Raw genomic sequence first — 17,019 nt, 5'->3', positions numbered from 1 at the left:
CACTATCCGGCACGACTCCCAAATCTGTGATGAACTTCTTCAACCAGACTCCCTCCTTTGCTGCATCTGATGCAGCAATGTACTCCGCCTCTGTGGTCGAGTCAGCAGTGGTATCTTGCTTGGAACTCTTCCAGCACACTGCTCCTCCATTCAAGGTGTACACATACCCTGAATTCGACTTGCTATCATCGACATCAGACTGAAAACTTGAGTTAGTGTAGCCTTCAACCTTAAGGCTATTACCTCCATATACTAGTAAAAGATCCTTAGTCCTTCTCAAGTACTTAAGGATACACTTTACTGCTTTCCAGTGCTCCAAGCCTGGATCCGCCTGATACCTGCTCGTGACACTCAGAGCATGCGCTATATCAGGCCTAGTACATAGCATGGCATACATGATAGACCCTATTGCTGAGGCATAAGGTATCATATCCATATTCGCCCTTTCTTCTGGAGTCTTTGGGGACATACTCGTAGAAAGCGATATCCCATGTCTCATCGGTATGAGACCTCTTTTGGAATTTTCCATGCCAAACCTTTTGACAATAGTTTCTATGTACCTGGATTGGGACAAGCCAAGCATCCTTTTGGATCTATCTCTATAGATTCTAATCCCCAAGATATAAGATGCTTCTCCTAAGTCCTTCATGGAGAAGTGTCTAGATAACCAAGCCTTTATTGTGGATAGCATTCCTATGTCATTCCCAATGATGAGGATGTCATCCACATATAACACCAAAAAGCTAATAGCGCTCCCACTTACCTTTCTGTATACACAAGGCTCATCTTCGTTCTTAACGAAGTCATAAGATCTGATTGCCTCATCAAATCTTATGTTCCAACTTCGGGAAGCTTGCTTTAGTCCATAAATGGATCTAAGCAACCTACACACCTTATCTGGGCAATTCTTGGACACGAATCCCTCAGGTTGCATCATATACACCTCCTCCTCCAGGTTCCCGTTGAGGAATGCGGTTTTCACATCCATCTGCCAGATCTCATAATCATAGTGTGCTGCAATAGCCAATAGAATTCTGATGGATTTTAGCATTGCTACGGGTGAGAAAGTTTCGTCGTAGTCAACACCTTGCCTTTGACGATACCCCTTAGCCACTAGCCTTGCTTTATAGGTCTCTACCTTTCCATCTACTCCGATCTTTTTCTTAAAGATCCACTTGCAACCGATGGGTACAATACCTTCGGGTGCATCAACTAGGTTCCAAACCTTATTGGAGTACATAGAATCCATCTCAGAATTCATGGCTTCTTTCCACTTCCCGGAGTCTATACTCATAATAGCCTCCTCGTAGGTCTGAGGATCAATATCCTCTACATCCTCTGCTCTAATATGTCCCACATATCTCTCAGGAGGATGGGATACTCTATCAGACCTGCGTAAAGTTGAAACTTGTGTATTAGATACCTGAACAGACTCGGGCTGTAGAGTGGTGCTTGAGCTTGGTTCTCCAACCTCGCTCAATTCTATCATTCTCCCACTGTCTCCGTCAAGAATGTGTTCCTTCTCAAGGAACACTGCTCTCTTAGCTACAAAGACCTTTTGGTCCTCGAGATGATAGAAGTAATACCCACAAGTTTCCTTGGGGTATCCCATAAATTTACATCGCCCTGTCCTTGATTCTAACTTATCGGGGTTGTGTCTTTTAACATGGGCAGAGCAGCCCCAAATCTTAACTACTTTAAGATCAGGCTTCTTCCCTTTCCATATCTCATATGGTGTAGACACCACCGACTTAGTTGGAACTCTGTTCAGAAGGTAAGCTGCGGTTTCTAGGGCATATCCCCAGAATGAGATGGGTAGGTCAGCGAAACTCATCATGGACCGTACCATATCTAATAATGTACGATTTCTCCTTTCAGAGACACCATTGAGCTGAGGTGTATAAGGAGGTGTCCATTGGGATAATATCCCATGGTCCTTGAGGAAATGAGTAAACTCTGTACTTAAGTACTCACCTCCTCGATCTGATCGAAGAGTTTTGATACTCTTTCCAGTCTGGTTCTCCACCTCATTCTTATACTCTCTGAATTTCTCAAAGGCCTTGGACTTGTACTTCATTAAGTACACATATCCATACCTTGAGAAATCATCAGTAAATGTAATGAAGTAGGAGTAACCTCCAATGGCATGAGTTGACATGGGTCCACATACATCACTATGTATGAGTTCCAACAACTCAGTGGCTCTTTCTCCAGTTCCACTAAATGGAGAGTTGGTCAGTTTTCCACGAATGCAAGGCTCACAAGTTGCATATGACACATAGTCGAATGGATCTAGATATCCATCATTTAGCAACTTTTGAATCCTTCTTTCATGGATGTGACCTAGCCTACAATGCCACAGGTATGCACTGTTCAACTCATCTCGTTTCCTTTTGGACACATTTATATTCATGATATGTGGAGTGGTGTCTAACATAAATAAACCATTATGCAATGTTCCTTTCGTGATGATCTTATCATCTAATAATATCGAACAACCATTGTTCTCAAAAACAAATTTATATCCACTAACTGTTAAACATGAAATGGAGATAATGTTTTTAATAATAGAAGGAACAAAATAACATGCATCTAATGCAATAAAAGCTCCACTAGGCAGATGTAGGGCGACCTCGCCAATAGCTAATACAGCAACTTTTGCTCCATTACCCATCTTGAGGTCCATCTCGCCTCTCTCTAGTCTCCTAGGCCTTGCCAGAACCTGCAACGAATTGCATATATGATAAGCACTACCGGTATCTAATACCCATGTGTTATCATAAGAGTCTGACAAATGGAGACTGATCATGAATGTACCTGAAGCTTCATCAAGCTTTTGTTTCGCCCTTTCTGCAAGGTACTCTTTGCAGTTTCTCTTCCAGTGCCCATCTTTACCACAGTGGAAGCACTGGCCTTTGTCCTTTGTTGGGTCTTTCTTAGCAACCTTTGCTTTACCTTGTTTGCCCTTGCCCTTTCCCTTCTTAAGGGACCTTTCTGCTTTCCTTTTCTTTCTGGTCTCACCAGTGTAGAGAACTGGCTTCTCTTTCTTAATAGTACTCTCTGCCTCCCTCAACATATTGAGGAGCTCTGGGAGAGTCACCTCAAGCTTGTTCATATTAAAGTTCATTATGAACTGTGAAAAGGAATCTGGTAGGGACTGAAGCACAATGTCCACACACAAGTTATCCTCTAGGACCATTCCTAGACCTGTGAGTTTCTCTATCCACTCAATCATCTTTAGGACATGGTTCTGAACTAGTGTCCCCTCAGTCATCCTAGCGCGGAAAAGGCTCTTGGATATCTCATATCGTTGAGTCCTTCCCTATTCCTCAAACAATTTACGGACATGTAGGAGAATGGATCTGGCATCCATCTTTTCATGTTGTCTCTGTAACTCTGGAGTCATAGAGCCCAACATATAGCACTGAGCAAGAGTGGAGTCATCAATGTACTTCACGTAGCGAGCGATCTCATCCTCGCTTGCCCCTTCTTCGGGCGTAGGCATCACTGTATCAAGGACGTACACGATTTTCTCCGCTGTGAGAACAATTCTCAAGTTACGGAGCCAATCCGTATAATTTGGACCAGTGAGGCGGTTGACATCAAGTATGCCACGTAAGGGATTTGAAAGCGACATTTTCTGAAAATAAAGATGTAGCAAAAATGAATAACATGCAGATTTTGCAAGAAATAAACTATCAAGATATGGACTTCTATCTTAATATGCTCCCACTATTTTACTAACGAGTCACGCGACACCCTCAGCACGTGAAACGGAAGTCTCCGGCAGACTTCTAGTGGGGATCAGGATCCAATCAGCGTCTTAGTGTAACCTCGAGGGACTCGACCAATCACACTAAGCCTAAAAGGTAGACAACTCTTGCCGATCACAACTCCTTGTGATTCCCGTCCTGTTCGGCCTCCGAATCACCATGGCCTCGAGGGACTCGACCAACCATGATGCTCGGTTAAGTCAACACCTTCGTTACAAGATGAGTCTGATTTGATGATATACCCTCGAGGGACTCGACCAAGCATATCATGCCCTCAGGTCACCGGTGACATCTCTATGTCATAAGCAAGATAGCGAATCGCGATATAGGTGAGTCTCGAGGGACTCGACCAACTCAACCTACACCGGGATTCGGTTCCTACTCATAACGATGGAAGGCCACGTGGGTCAATCTAATTGCCTCACGTTTACCGACTTAATATTATCGAGAGATGTTTCTATGATTTGGTCTCCTAATATGACATGTCACACATATACATATTTAATATATATCTACATCGCATGCAAATATATATACATATCTAGTATGTGTATAAGCAATCACACCAGATGATCATGGACCACAACCTAATATGATTAGGCCCGAGCCAGTAGGCCTAATCACTCACATCAAGATCTATGTGTGCAACGGTGCATCTCCATGCCTTGTGATCGTCCATCTCGTCCTCGTCGGTTCCGTCGACATCTTGATGCATCTCCATGCATCACGATCGTCCGTCTCGTGGGTCCCGCTATGGCTTCCACGCTCCCGCTGCGCCTCCTCATGTGATTACAACTTAATCATAGGCACGCAGGCCCGACAATAAACGAGAAATATAATGGAGGTTCGCAGACCTCAATAATAATAATCACAAGTACACACATCACACGGTCCATGATCATCCGTCTACTCATCATACATCACATGTATAAATAATCATCATCATGTAGGACCACTAGATAATAATAAAAATAATAATCAACTAAACCTTTTAATTAATTAATATTTTCTGAAATCAGGGATATATAGGGAATTTCTCAATTCATAAGGGTATTTTCGTAATTTGGACAAAAGACAGAAACTGGAATTTCTCAAATTCCGAGGGGCAAAACTGTCTTTTGCGTAGAAAACCCTAATACCCTTTCCCCTTTTCGTTGCTGCCGCCGCCGCCACCCTGCCGGCGGTGGCCTGTGCGGCGGGGCGAGGGCACTGCCCTCGCCTGCAGGCGGCACGCCCGCTGGCGGCGATGCCGCTGCGGGTGGGCGCCCTCTTCGGGCGCCGCCGCCTCCGCGGGCGGTTCTGCCCGCGAGTCAGCACCCGCAGGTGGTGCTGCCTCGCTGGCGGCCGCCCCTGCGGGGTTTTTGCCCGTGGGAGCAGCGGCCACAGGCGCCGCTGCCCTGCGGTGCCTCAGCCCGCACTGCTCAGTGGCCGCAGGCGCTTCTACCGAGCGGGCTGCCAGCCCCGCCGGCCGCAAGCCTGCTGCAAGCAGACCGTCGGTCGGCTGCTGCAGGCACAGCGCTTGCGCATGCGCCGGTGCTGTGCTGCCTGGCTGCGGCTGCGGCTGAGTGCAAGCATGCAGATCGAGGGCAGCAACTGTTGCTGCCCTTCCTTGCTTTTGCGTCAATGATTTTGACGTCAATATTCTTCCTAAACACAACACACGCAGTTCAAAATCCAATCATTCGCACGAACAACCTGGCTCTGATACCACTGTTGGGAAATCATAAGGGGGGGCGACATCATATGCGCAGCGAAAGAACAAGAAAACAAAAATCCCCGATTCCCAAAAAGATGTTCATCGTCGTGCGAAGATTGGTGCGCAAAATCCGCAAAAACACAAAACTGCGTATAGAGATTGTGTTACCTAGGGAGATCGTATATCCCTGTTTCCTTGCAGATCCTTAGGAGAGGGTGAAGGAGGTCAAGCGTCCTCCTCTCTAGCGGTGATCCACACAGCAGGGTTGCGACGACGCTCCTCAAAACTCCAGGCCTACTCTGAGGTGGAGAGGGAGAGGAGAATAGGAAGGGCAAGCAAAGACTCTAGCCTATGAGGCTGTGAATCCCTCCTATTTATAGAGATCCCGTGTCAAAACCCTAATGGGTCCTTTCCCTAGTGGGTATTGGATCTGCATCCAATAAGACAAGGGCTCCGTCGGATATCTCATATCCGAACCTCTACTCATCGCAATGCCTACCATATGTGTGTGACCCTCTAGGCCCAATATCGAGCTGGCCGTGAGTCATACCTGTCCGAACTCCTTCTAACTAAGTGAATTATTATCTCTGTAATAATTCACTCGACTCATCGACTACGGAAGTACTAGGCCACTACGCCGTAGTCCCCAGACGATACAGGGGAATCCAATCCATTGGACCTGTCTGTCCTCAGTTACCATGTACCTATAGTCCCTCATCCATCTAATATCCCAGAGACCGTATATCGAGCATGGTGCTGTCAGACCCATACGGTTTCTACTCGAGTCTTGCTCTAATCGGATTCTCCCGGAGAACTCTTTCTCTCTCAACCCGAATGACCCTGGCCAGGGATTTGTCTGAGCAAGAACACATGGGATATTCCTCTCATGATACCGAGAGTGGATGATCCTCTATCGACACTCAATAGCCCTCGTAAGGTCGACTACCACTCCCAATGACCAGCTGTACTAGATCTGGGAACAACCAAACCTATAAGTCTGGTATCAAAGAGTGGAGCACTCATACAGGACATCCTTGGTGTCTCAAGTCTAAGAACCAGATACACCACTAGGACTACGGAATTGTTGTCTGACAATAAGGCATCATCAACCATCCAGCATTCCGTAAGCGGATCAATCAGTGAACTCATTCTCCAATGAGCACCTGTACTGTATCCCTAGTGTCCCTACACGAGCAGCTATGAGACCAACTGCATCCATCATATGGACGGGTATACAGCACACCAGTCTATCCGGTTATCACGATGTCCCTCTCGAGTAACCTATGACCGGGATTATTTAGGATATGTGTTTAAAGGTGAATCGATCTCATTATCGTGATCTCATCACGATCCGATTCCCATTGCACAAATCCAAGGACATCACAATATATATGCATTTATACAATAGTTATAAAGTGATATACGCCAAAATATAATAAGCAAAAAGATTCTGTATCAAGTCACACGTGCCATCACTCACGTGATTGGCTTGCTGGGCACTTATGACTAGCAGGTGCAACCGCTAGATCCCGGAATTTCGGGAATTGACAGTTTTGAGCTCCAAATTCAAACTGGGTTGGGGCCTATAAATACCCCACCCTTTCAGCACCAGAAGGGCACTCAAAACACACTGAAATCCTGATCTTATTCTGTGATTCTTAGAGCTCAAAATTGTTGTAAAGGCCAAAAGTTCTTCTCCCTCTTTTCTTCCAAGTTCTGATCTTTAAAGAGAGGAGAGAAAATTCTGTAAGGGTTGTCTCCTAAGCCCGTCAAAAGGAGTGAAACTATAAAAGGGTGGTTGGCCTTCGCCTATTGAAGGAAGGCCTCTAGTTGACGTCGTTGACCTCGTCGGTGGAGGAAGCCAAAAGTGGAGTAGGTCAAGATTGACCAAACCACTCTAAATCTCGGTTTGCATTTACTTTGAGCATCTTATCTTTACTGCAAACCTCCTCAAAAGATTGCTGCCTTCTGCGCATATACGATCGTGTTTCAAGCTCTACCTTTTCCGAATCGGCGTTTAGACGTAAATCGTTTTTATCGTACGAACATCATACTTCAATTTATGTTTACGTTCTGATTTCTATCATAATTGCAAACTGCCTTTATATATTTGCTTTAACTGCATCTTACTTGGTTACAAGTTAAAGTGATTTACGAATCGTATTTTCTATCGAAATCGCTCTTATCGTACGAACGCGATTTTAATCGTCGAAAGTTTTCTACTGCACTAATTCACCCCCCCCCTCTTAGTGCACTTGATCCTAACAATTGGTATCAGAGTCTGGTATTTCTCATTTCGGATTTACACCCGAGAGAAATGGCTCTTCATGGCTTTCAAGAGGGCTTATCGGTTGTTCGTCCACCGTTGTTTAACGGATTGGACTACACTTATTGGAAAACTCGATTGAGAGTTTTTTTTATTTCTATGAATTTGGATGTATGGAATATCATTGAAAATAATTTTCAACTTCCCTCTAAACCGATGAACGAATGGTCAGGTTTAGAGAAGAAGTATTTTTCTTTAAACGCAAAGGCTATGAATGCCTTATTTTGCGCTTTGGACAAAAATGAATTCAATCGGATTTCTACGTGCAAAACAGCTTTTGACATTTGGCGAACTCTTGAAATCACGCACGAGGGAACTAGTAGAGTCAAAGACTCGAAAGTTAACATTTTATTGCATGATTTTGAGCTTTTTCGAATGCAACCAAGCGAGACTATAGGCGACATGTACACCCGTTTCACGGATATCGTCAATAGTTTAAGAGTTCTTGGAAAATGTTTTTTAGATTTTGAACTCGTAAACAAGATTTTGCGTTCTCTTTCTAAGAAGTGAGATTCAAAAGTAACTGTAATACAAGAAGCTAAAAACCTAAACAACTTACCACTTGAAGAACTAATTGGTTCGTTGATAACATATGAAATGGTGCACAATGCACACGATGAACATGATGAACAAAGTCACCTTCCAAAGAACAGGAAGGATTTGGAACTCCGGACAAATGAATACTACTTGAGCGATGGCTCAAGTGATGAGGACAATGATGAACTTGAACTTCGAACACTAAATCTTAATAAGTTTATTAAACAAAAATCTAAAATAGACAATGAACTTGAACGAAGGAAGAGGCCAAAGAAGAGGAAGGCAACCAAGGATGAATCAAGAACTTCCAAAGGTGAAACAGAGAATTGGGCTTTGACGGGCTTCGACTACAAGGTAAGTAACTCAACTCTCTTGAATTATTTTCAAATCACTTGAAGTTTTTCATGAGTGCTTAATTTAGATAGTAGGAATAAAAAAAAAATTATTTTTCAAAAATTATATCATGTTTTTCTTTTTAGCATCTTTGAAGAACTAAAAATTTGATCATGAAAAGTATATTGCTAAGGTTTCATGCATGTTATGTTTTGAAATGTTGAATGATGTATGCAACATTATGGATGATAGTTATATGATATGTGATAATGCTTAAGATTAATCCATGCATGTGTATTTTGATGATTTTATGTCATGCATGAGCTTTTGAAGTAAATGTTGATTTGAAACTCTCATTTTGGATTAACATGTTTTTGGTTTAATCATTTTTATGACATATTAAGATGACATAGTGCATGTACATCTATGTATGAATTTCTTGATGATAGATGTGATATCATGATGTTTTATTTCTGATGTGTTTGGTCTTGACGGCTTTATGACGAAACTTATGTTTTGATTTTAAATGATGATACGTATTTTCACAAAAAGACTTGAACACCCTCACATGAAATCAATTGTATGAAATGGAAATGAATTTTATATCCTATTCAGATTAATGAATTTAGTTTACCAATCTTGTAAATCTCATGAAAATAATCATGATGAATATTTTGAAAATAAATGAGTGTATCATGCATTTGGTTTTAATGATTTCTCTTAAACATACTTTTTGAAATCATACTTGATAATGAATATCAAGATATTAAAAGAATGTTATCATGGAATCATGCTTGATAATTTATTTTACGAAATTTACCTTTCTATGCTGACATTCTTTTTAAAAGCAAAGGCATGCTCATAAGAAGCAAATCATATGAATAGAAATTTATAAAAATGAAATGTAATCCTCTATTTTATTGATTTTTCAATAAATCTATACTTGTCATATATGAATTTATTGAATGTAATTTTGAGGATGATTTCAAATTTGACAAATGCTTGATTCGTATTTACGACATAAGATACATTTTAAATATGAATCATGCTAAATGCTTCAATCATTTTCTATCTCGATTTTGATGAAATAGTAATAACGTTATTCATGTTATGAATCTCAAAAATGATAATTTGATTATGTTTTTTTTATGAATTAACTTGAATGAAATTTTGTTTTAACCGAATCATGAACTTTCCCTTGACTTCTTGACTTAAGAATTTTGAAGAAACATGATGATTACTTGATATTTGATACTTGAAATTTCTTGTAAAATGTGATCTTGATAAGAACATTTTAAGTTGCTCTTTATGTTATATCTTTTCAAATGAATCATGAGCCTTGATATCATATATTTCATAATATAGAAATAACAAGATTTCTTTGCCTTGTATGTCTTGTGTAATGATTGTACATCAATTTGCTTTATTATGAATTATATGAATCCTGATCGTGAACTTGTTAAGAAGAATTTTAATGAACCATGAATCATATCTTTGGTATTCACGAATTGATCCTCATTGATATCTTTCATTGATATGATAAATTATCATCTCATGATATATCGCATAATTATATCATGCTTTGCGATTGTATCATGTGATCTTTGTTGAATTTTAACATTGATATTCTTCATGACATGATTTCTTTGCATTGTATGCTTCATGTGATAATATGAATACATGAAACACTTATGATATGATTTTTATACAATTCCGTGTATTTATAAAATATTTATCTCATCACCCAATAACTCTTCTTGATATTCCTTATGAGATGAAATGAAATAATGCATGAAATACAAATGAGAAGTTAATGCTCATGCATGATAGGATGTAATAAATTTTGACATTTAGATACCATCATTTGAATAGCTATGATCATGTTGCCAAAATGATATATAATGAATGCTTGAATATCATGTTTGATATGCTCATAATGATGGTTGATTTTTCGGTATTGTGCATAAAAAATGAAATGTTCATGAATTTGTGCATTAAAACTATAATGATGCACAAATAAGAATGATTATTTACCTTTGTTATGATTTAGAAATTGATGTAAAGGGTTTTTCTCTTCTTTTTGACAATGACAAAGGGGGAGATAGATTGCTAGCACAATTCAAGAAAAAGGCAAAAATTACAAAAGAGAAGAAATTGCTATCTTGAACATCACCGATAATTGCTAGCTTGAAATGTCAAGAAAATACAAAAACTTGTTTATTTTCTTGCACATCTAAAGAGAAGATGCAAATGTAACACTTGCCAAATTGTTTGCTTGCCTCATATAAAACATTGTCTCTTGGTAGTTTGGCATTTTGCTAAGAAAGCAAAAATGACACTTCTCAAAAGTTCAAGAAAAAGGCAAAAATTACAAAAGAGAAGAAATTGCTATCTTGAACATCACCGATAATTGCTAGCTTGAAATGTCAAGAAAATGCAAAAACTTGTTTATTTTCTTGCACATCTAAAGAGAAAGATGCAAATGTAACACTTGCCAAATTGTTTGCTTGCCTCATATAAAACATTGTCTCTTGGTAGTTTGGCATTTTGCTAAGAAAGCAAAAATGACACTTCTCAAAAGAGAAGAAAGAGCTTGCTATCTTAAACATCACAAGCTTGCCTATCTTAAGAAACAAAAATTTACAAAAGTGCTATCTTGCCTATCACAAGAAGCAAAACTTGCAACTTATACATTGTAATAGGAAGCAAGAATCATGAGCTTACACAAGAAAGCTATCTTGCATTTTCTTTCGAAATTTTTGCTAGCTTGTATGTAGTAAAACTTGCATATCGTAAAAATTGCTAGCTTGTAGTATAAAGAGAAGCAAATAGTTGCTATCTCAAGAAAATTAAACATGCTAAACTTACACCTTGCAATGGAAGCAAAATTGCGAGCTCAAACATTGTAAAGGAAGCAAAAATTTGCTAGCTTACAACTTGCATATTTTAAGAAGCAAGAGTTGCCTTCTTGAACATCTCTAAATTGCTAGCTTGCAAGTTCTAAAATGTTGTAACATTTCTAGCTTACATGTTCTAAAAGTGCTATCTTGTATGCTGTAAAACTTGCATAACTAAAACTTGATAGCTTGAATGTTCTAAGAATGATGTAACATTTGCTGAATTTTCTGGCTTCAAAACTGCATGATGATAAAACTTGATATTATGTTTTTCATGCAATAAATTAAACTAATATTCCAAACACAAGAATAGTTGGACTTCTCCTTTTTGTTGATGACAAAGGGGGAGAAGTATAATGTTATGCATAAGTTCATGATGACGTGTTGCAAGTATTCATGATAAATATTGTAATGACTTGAATTCAGTTTGAATTCAAGGTTCTATCAATATGGCATATTGATAGGGGGAGTTTGTTTAAACTCCGGGAGTTAAGTTTAACTCCGTCATCAAGTGGTTGTCATCATCAAAAAGGGGGAGATTGTTGAATCTCGTATTTTGATGATGAAACTACTTGATATATGTTTATGATTTAATCTGCATTTTGAGTGACGCATGGTGCTTTGATCAGGATGAGACAATTAAAGCAGGAAAATCATGTTATGCCAGAGGAACATGTCAGAAGATTGGACGTCGGGCCGGTGGATCGGTCGACGTATTGATAGAAGGCTTCGGGCCGTGGACTCAGGCATCGGGCCAAGAAGAGTGAGTATTGTGCCAAGGATATCGGAGTTGCGGAGTCAACTGGCCGATTGGGCAATAGGCTACAGTAGAGGACGATGCGCTGAAGAATCGGACGAAGCGTCGAGGGACCAATGACATGCCGGACAACTTGGTTAATTGCTTAGGATTAATTGTCTTGATCAAAGTTTTATTTTAAGTGTGCAGGATTAACTACAATGGAAGAAAAACATGTAGCAGGAGTTGCGCCGGAATCAAGACAATGATCACGTTGGGAGTTCGAGAGTTCGACGGAAGTTCGGACAATCGTCGGAGGTTCTACGGAAACAAATCCGAGAAGTCCATGAGCTTGCCAAAGAAGCTCGTCGGAACTCGCCAAGTGGATCGTCGCAAGTCCAGGAGTTTGCCGGACGTCCGCAGCAGCATCACCGAGGGTTCATCGAATGATCGATAGAAGTTCGCCGGAAGCTCGCCGGAAGAAGCGATTGACGCACCGAAGCAAGTTGCAGTAAATGTCTTAGGAAATATCATAGTTAGCACAATGATTAAGTTGGAAATGGGAGGTGATCCCATTAACTTAATCTTGGGGCAATTGGGCCCTTGAAAAACCCAAATTGGGCCGAATGGATCAACCCATTCGGACCTTGATTTCAGCCAGGCGGTTGAACCGCCAAAGCCAGGCGGTGGCACCGCTTGGGCTTAGTCTCCGAGCGAGATTGGGTGGTACAACCGCCCCAGCCAGGAGGTGGCACCACTTGGGCTCGGTCTCCGAGCTCTAGCTGAGCGGTGTAACTGCCTCAGTTAGGCGATGGCACCGCCTGAGCTCGGTCTTCGAGCTCTAGCAGGAGGTGCAACTGCCCCTGACAGAGGTGGAACCGCCCAGAGGCTCAGTCTTCGAGCTCTGCCAGGCGGTGCAACCGCCTCAGTCAGGCGGTGCAACCGCTAGATCTCGAAATTTCGGGAATTGATAGTTTTGAGCTCCAAATTCAAACTGGGTTGGGGCCTATAAATACCCCACCCTTTCAGCACTAGAAGGGCACTCAAAACACACCGAAATCCTAATCTTATTCTGTGATTCTTAGAGCTCAAAATTGTTGTAAAGGCCAAAAGTTCTTCTCCCTCTTTTCTTCCAAGTTCTGATCTTTAAAGAGAGGAGAGAAAATTCTGTAAGGGTTGTCTCCTAAGCCCATCAAAAGGAGGAAAACTATAAAAGGGTGGTTGGCATTTGCCTATTGAAGGAAGGCCTCTAGTTGACGTCGGTGACCTCGTCGGTGGAGGAAGCCAAAAGTGGAGTAGGTCAAGATTGATCGAACCACTCTAAATCTCGGTTTGCATATACTTTGAGCATCTTATCTTTACTGCAAACCTCCTCAAAAGCTTACTACCTTCTGTGCATATACGATCGTGTTTCAAGTTCTGCATTTTCCGAATCGGCATTTAGATGTAAATCGTTTTTATCTTACGAACATCATACTTCAGTTTGCGTTTACGTTCTGATTTCTATCATAACTGCAAACTGCCTTTATATCTTTACTTTAACTGCATCTTGCTTGGTTACAAGTTAAAGTGATTTATGAATCGGATTTTCTACCGAAATCGCTCTTATCATACGAACGCGATTTTAATCGTCGAAAGTTTTCTGCTGCACTAATTCACCCCCCCCCCCCCTCTTAGTGCTCTTGATCCTAACATCCACATCTCGAAAAAGATGAAATAGAAAAGATTACAAAAGAGATGCTCAAAATAGGAGTTATTCGGCCAAGTTGCAGCCCCTACTCTTCACCAATGCTCCTTGTACGAAAGAAGGACGAAACATAGCGATTGTGTGTTGATTACCAAGCTCTTAATAGCATAACTGTCAAGAAAATATATCCTATTTCAATAGTAGATAAATTGCTAGATGAAAGGGAGTATAAATCTTTACAAAGCTGGACCTTTCATCCGGATATCATCAAATACGAGTGTGCGAAGAAGACATACCAAAAACCACCTTTTGAACACACAACAACCACTATGAAATTTTACTTTCTTCAACATAAGGTGGAATATCTTGGGCATATCATATCAGAGGAAGGTGTGGCAGTGGACCCCTCCAAAATTGGAGCAATGCAAAACTGGCTAACCCCGAGGAACATAAAATTACTATATGACTTTCTCAGTTTAATAGGCTACTACCGTAAGTTCATAAAAAATGATGGAAAGATCAGTGCACCACTTACTTCCTTGCTAAAAAAAGATGCTTTCCAATGGCTGGACAAACCCACCACTGCTTTCGACAAACTTAAAGTTATATTGATGACAACGCCCGTACTAGCGCTGCTCGACTTCGGCAAGACTTTTGTTATTGAAGCCGATGATTCCAGAGTCGAAATTGGTGTTATACTAATGCAAGATGGCCGCCCCCTCACTTATACCAGTAAGGCATTATCTCCTTCCCATATCAAAATGATTATTTATGATAAGGAGATGCTCACGATTGTGCATGTAGTGGCCAAATGGAGATCATACTTGATCGGGTGACGCTTTCAACTCAAGACCGACCATAAAAGCCTAAAATATTTCTTGGAGTAGAAGATATCTTCCCCCGAGTAGTAAAAATGGGTAACAAAGCTTCTTGGATATGATTATGAAATAACTTACAAAAAGGGGAAAGAGAATGTTGTTGCAGATGTGCTTTCACAACTACCCTAGCAAGCTGAATTCTCGACCATTTCACTTTCGACTAGCAACATTCCAGTTGAGAACAACCTTCCAAAGAACAGGAAGGATATGATACTAAGAACTCAAGATGGCCACTTGAAAGAAAATTCAAGTGCTGAGGACTATGATGATGACTTGACACTCTTGACAAGAAAGTTTAAAAAATTTATAAAAAGGAATAAAATTAGAAATGACACTAAAAAAAAATTAAACCCAAGAAAGAACAAGTCATTTGCTATGAATGCAAGAAGCCAAGACATTTCAAAAGCGAATGTCCCTAAGCAAAGAAGAAATAACCAAAAAAGAAGAAGACTCTTAAAGCAACATGGGACGACTCAAGTACAACCGAAGAAGAAGAGCAAACCAACACCTAGCAAGTTGCTCACTATGCGCTAATGGCTATTGGAGATGAGGTAAGTAGTTCATTAGATGCAAATTTATCTTTTGATGAATTACTAAGTGCTTTTCATGATTTATTCGATGAATATAAATTAGTTAGTAAAAAATATAAATTGTTAAAAAAGAAGCATGCTTCTCTTGTTAGTGACTTTGATAAACTAAAAATTGACCATGATGATAGTTTAGGTCCTTGCACAAAATGTAATGAATTAGAAATACTGAAAAAGGAAAACTTGCTACTTAAAGAAACCTTAGAAAAGTTACAAGTTGGTAGCAAGTCCTTGTACATGATCCTTGCTAATGAGGGTCAAGTTCATAGAAGAGGCAGAATTGGATTTGTGAGTAGCTCTCAACCAAATCCAACCACCTTTGTTAAAGGCTCTATCTTGCATATATCACCCCACACCAAATGCAACTTTTGTTGCAAACTTGGATATGTTGCCTATAAATGTCCACTTAAGATATGTAGTCCACACAAATTGATTTGGGTTCTTAAAGGAACTATAAAGAACTCCATGCAAAATGAGAAGTTAAGTCAATCGATTTTTGAGGCACCCAAGGTCAAATGAGTATCTAAAAATCATCTTTTTTTGTAGAAATATTTATCATCACAAGCTAGGAGCAAGAGATGGTACCTTGATAGTGGATGCTTAAGGCATATGACAAGAGATCCATTTCAATTCTCTGAGTTCACTTGCCTAGACAAAGGATATGTCACCTTCAGAGACAATAACAAGGGTAAAATCATTGGCAAAAGAACCATAAGTAACAAATCCAACTTCTTTATTGAAGATGTGTTATTAACAATCCATGAATTCTGGAAATTTGATCTTCAAGTTATTCCCAAGTGGTACCTTCTGCTAGTAAGTTCGCCCACTGTATTAGCACTTCAGTAGTGGGTCGTCGCCGTTGAGTCACGATCCGTCGATCAATAATGGCACTGGACTGGGTATGAAGTTCTTCTTGGGTAGTCATATTTGGTGGGTGGCTTTGGGCTGTCTCCAAGCACCTATTCACCACTTCCATCTGGTCATCGGTTTGTGGGTGATACGTCGTACTCCTTTTTAATTTAGTGTCCTACATCCGGAATAACTCTGTCCAAAATCTGTTCGTGAAGATGCAAGTAGAATTTGGCACAAGCACAATGCATCCCTTATGTTAAAAGTGCTTTTCTTAATGACTTTATTTCCGGAGAAGTTTATGTTGAACAACCTCCTGGATTTGAGAATGATAATTTTCTAAATCATGTGTTTAAATTGACTAATGCTCTCTATGGATTGAAACAAGCCCCAAGGGCTTGGTATGAGAGACTTAGCTCATTTCTTATCCAAAATAATTTCTCTAAAGGCAAGGTCGATACCACATTATTTATTAAAAAATTTAAAAATATTTTTTTATTATTCAAATTTATGTTAATGATATTATTTTCGGTTCCACGAATGAATCTTTATGCGAATCATTTGCCACAAGTATGAATCAAGAGTTTGAAATGAGTTTAATGGGTGATTAACTTTCTTTTTATGCTTGCAAATCAAACAACTTAATGATGATATTTTTATGAGTTAAACAAAATATGCATTAGAATTGCTAAAATGATTTAATATAGATAGTTCAAAGGC

Source organism: Musa acuminata, chromosome BXJ1-9 (genome assembly GCF_036884655.1).
Source record: "Musa acuminata AAA Group cultivar baxijiao chromosome BXJ1-9, Cavendish_Baxijiao_AAA, whole genome shotgun sequence".
Lineage (NCBI taxonomy): Eukaryota > Viridiplantae > Streptophyta > Magnoliopsida > Zingiberales > Musaceae > Musa > Musa acuminata.
This window is presented reverse-complemented; position numbering follows the sequence as displayed.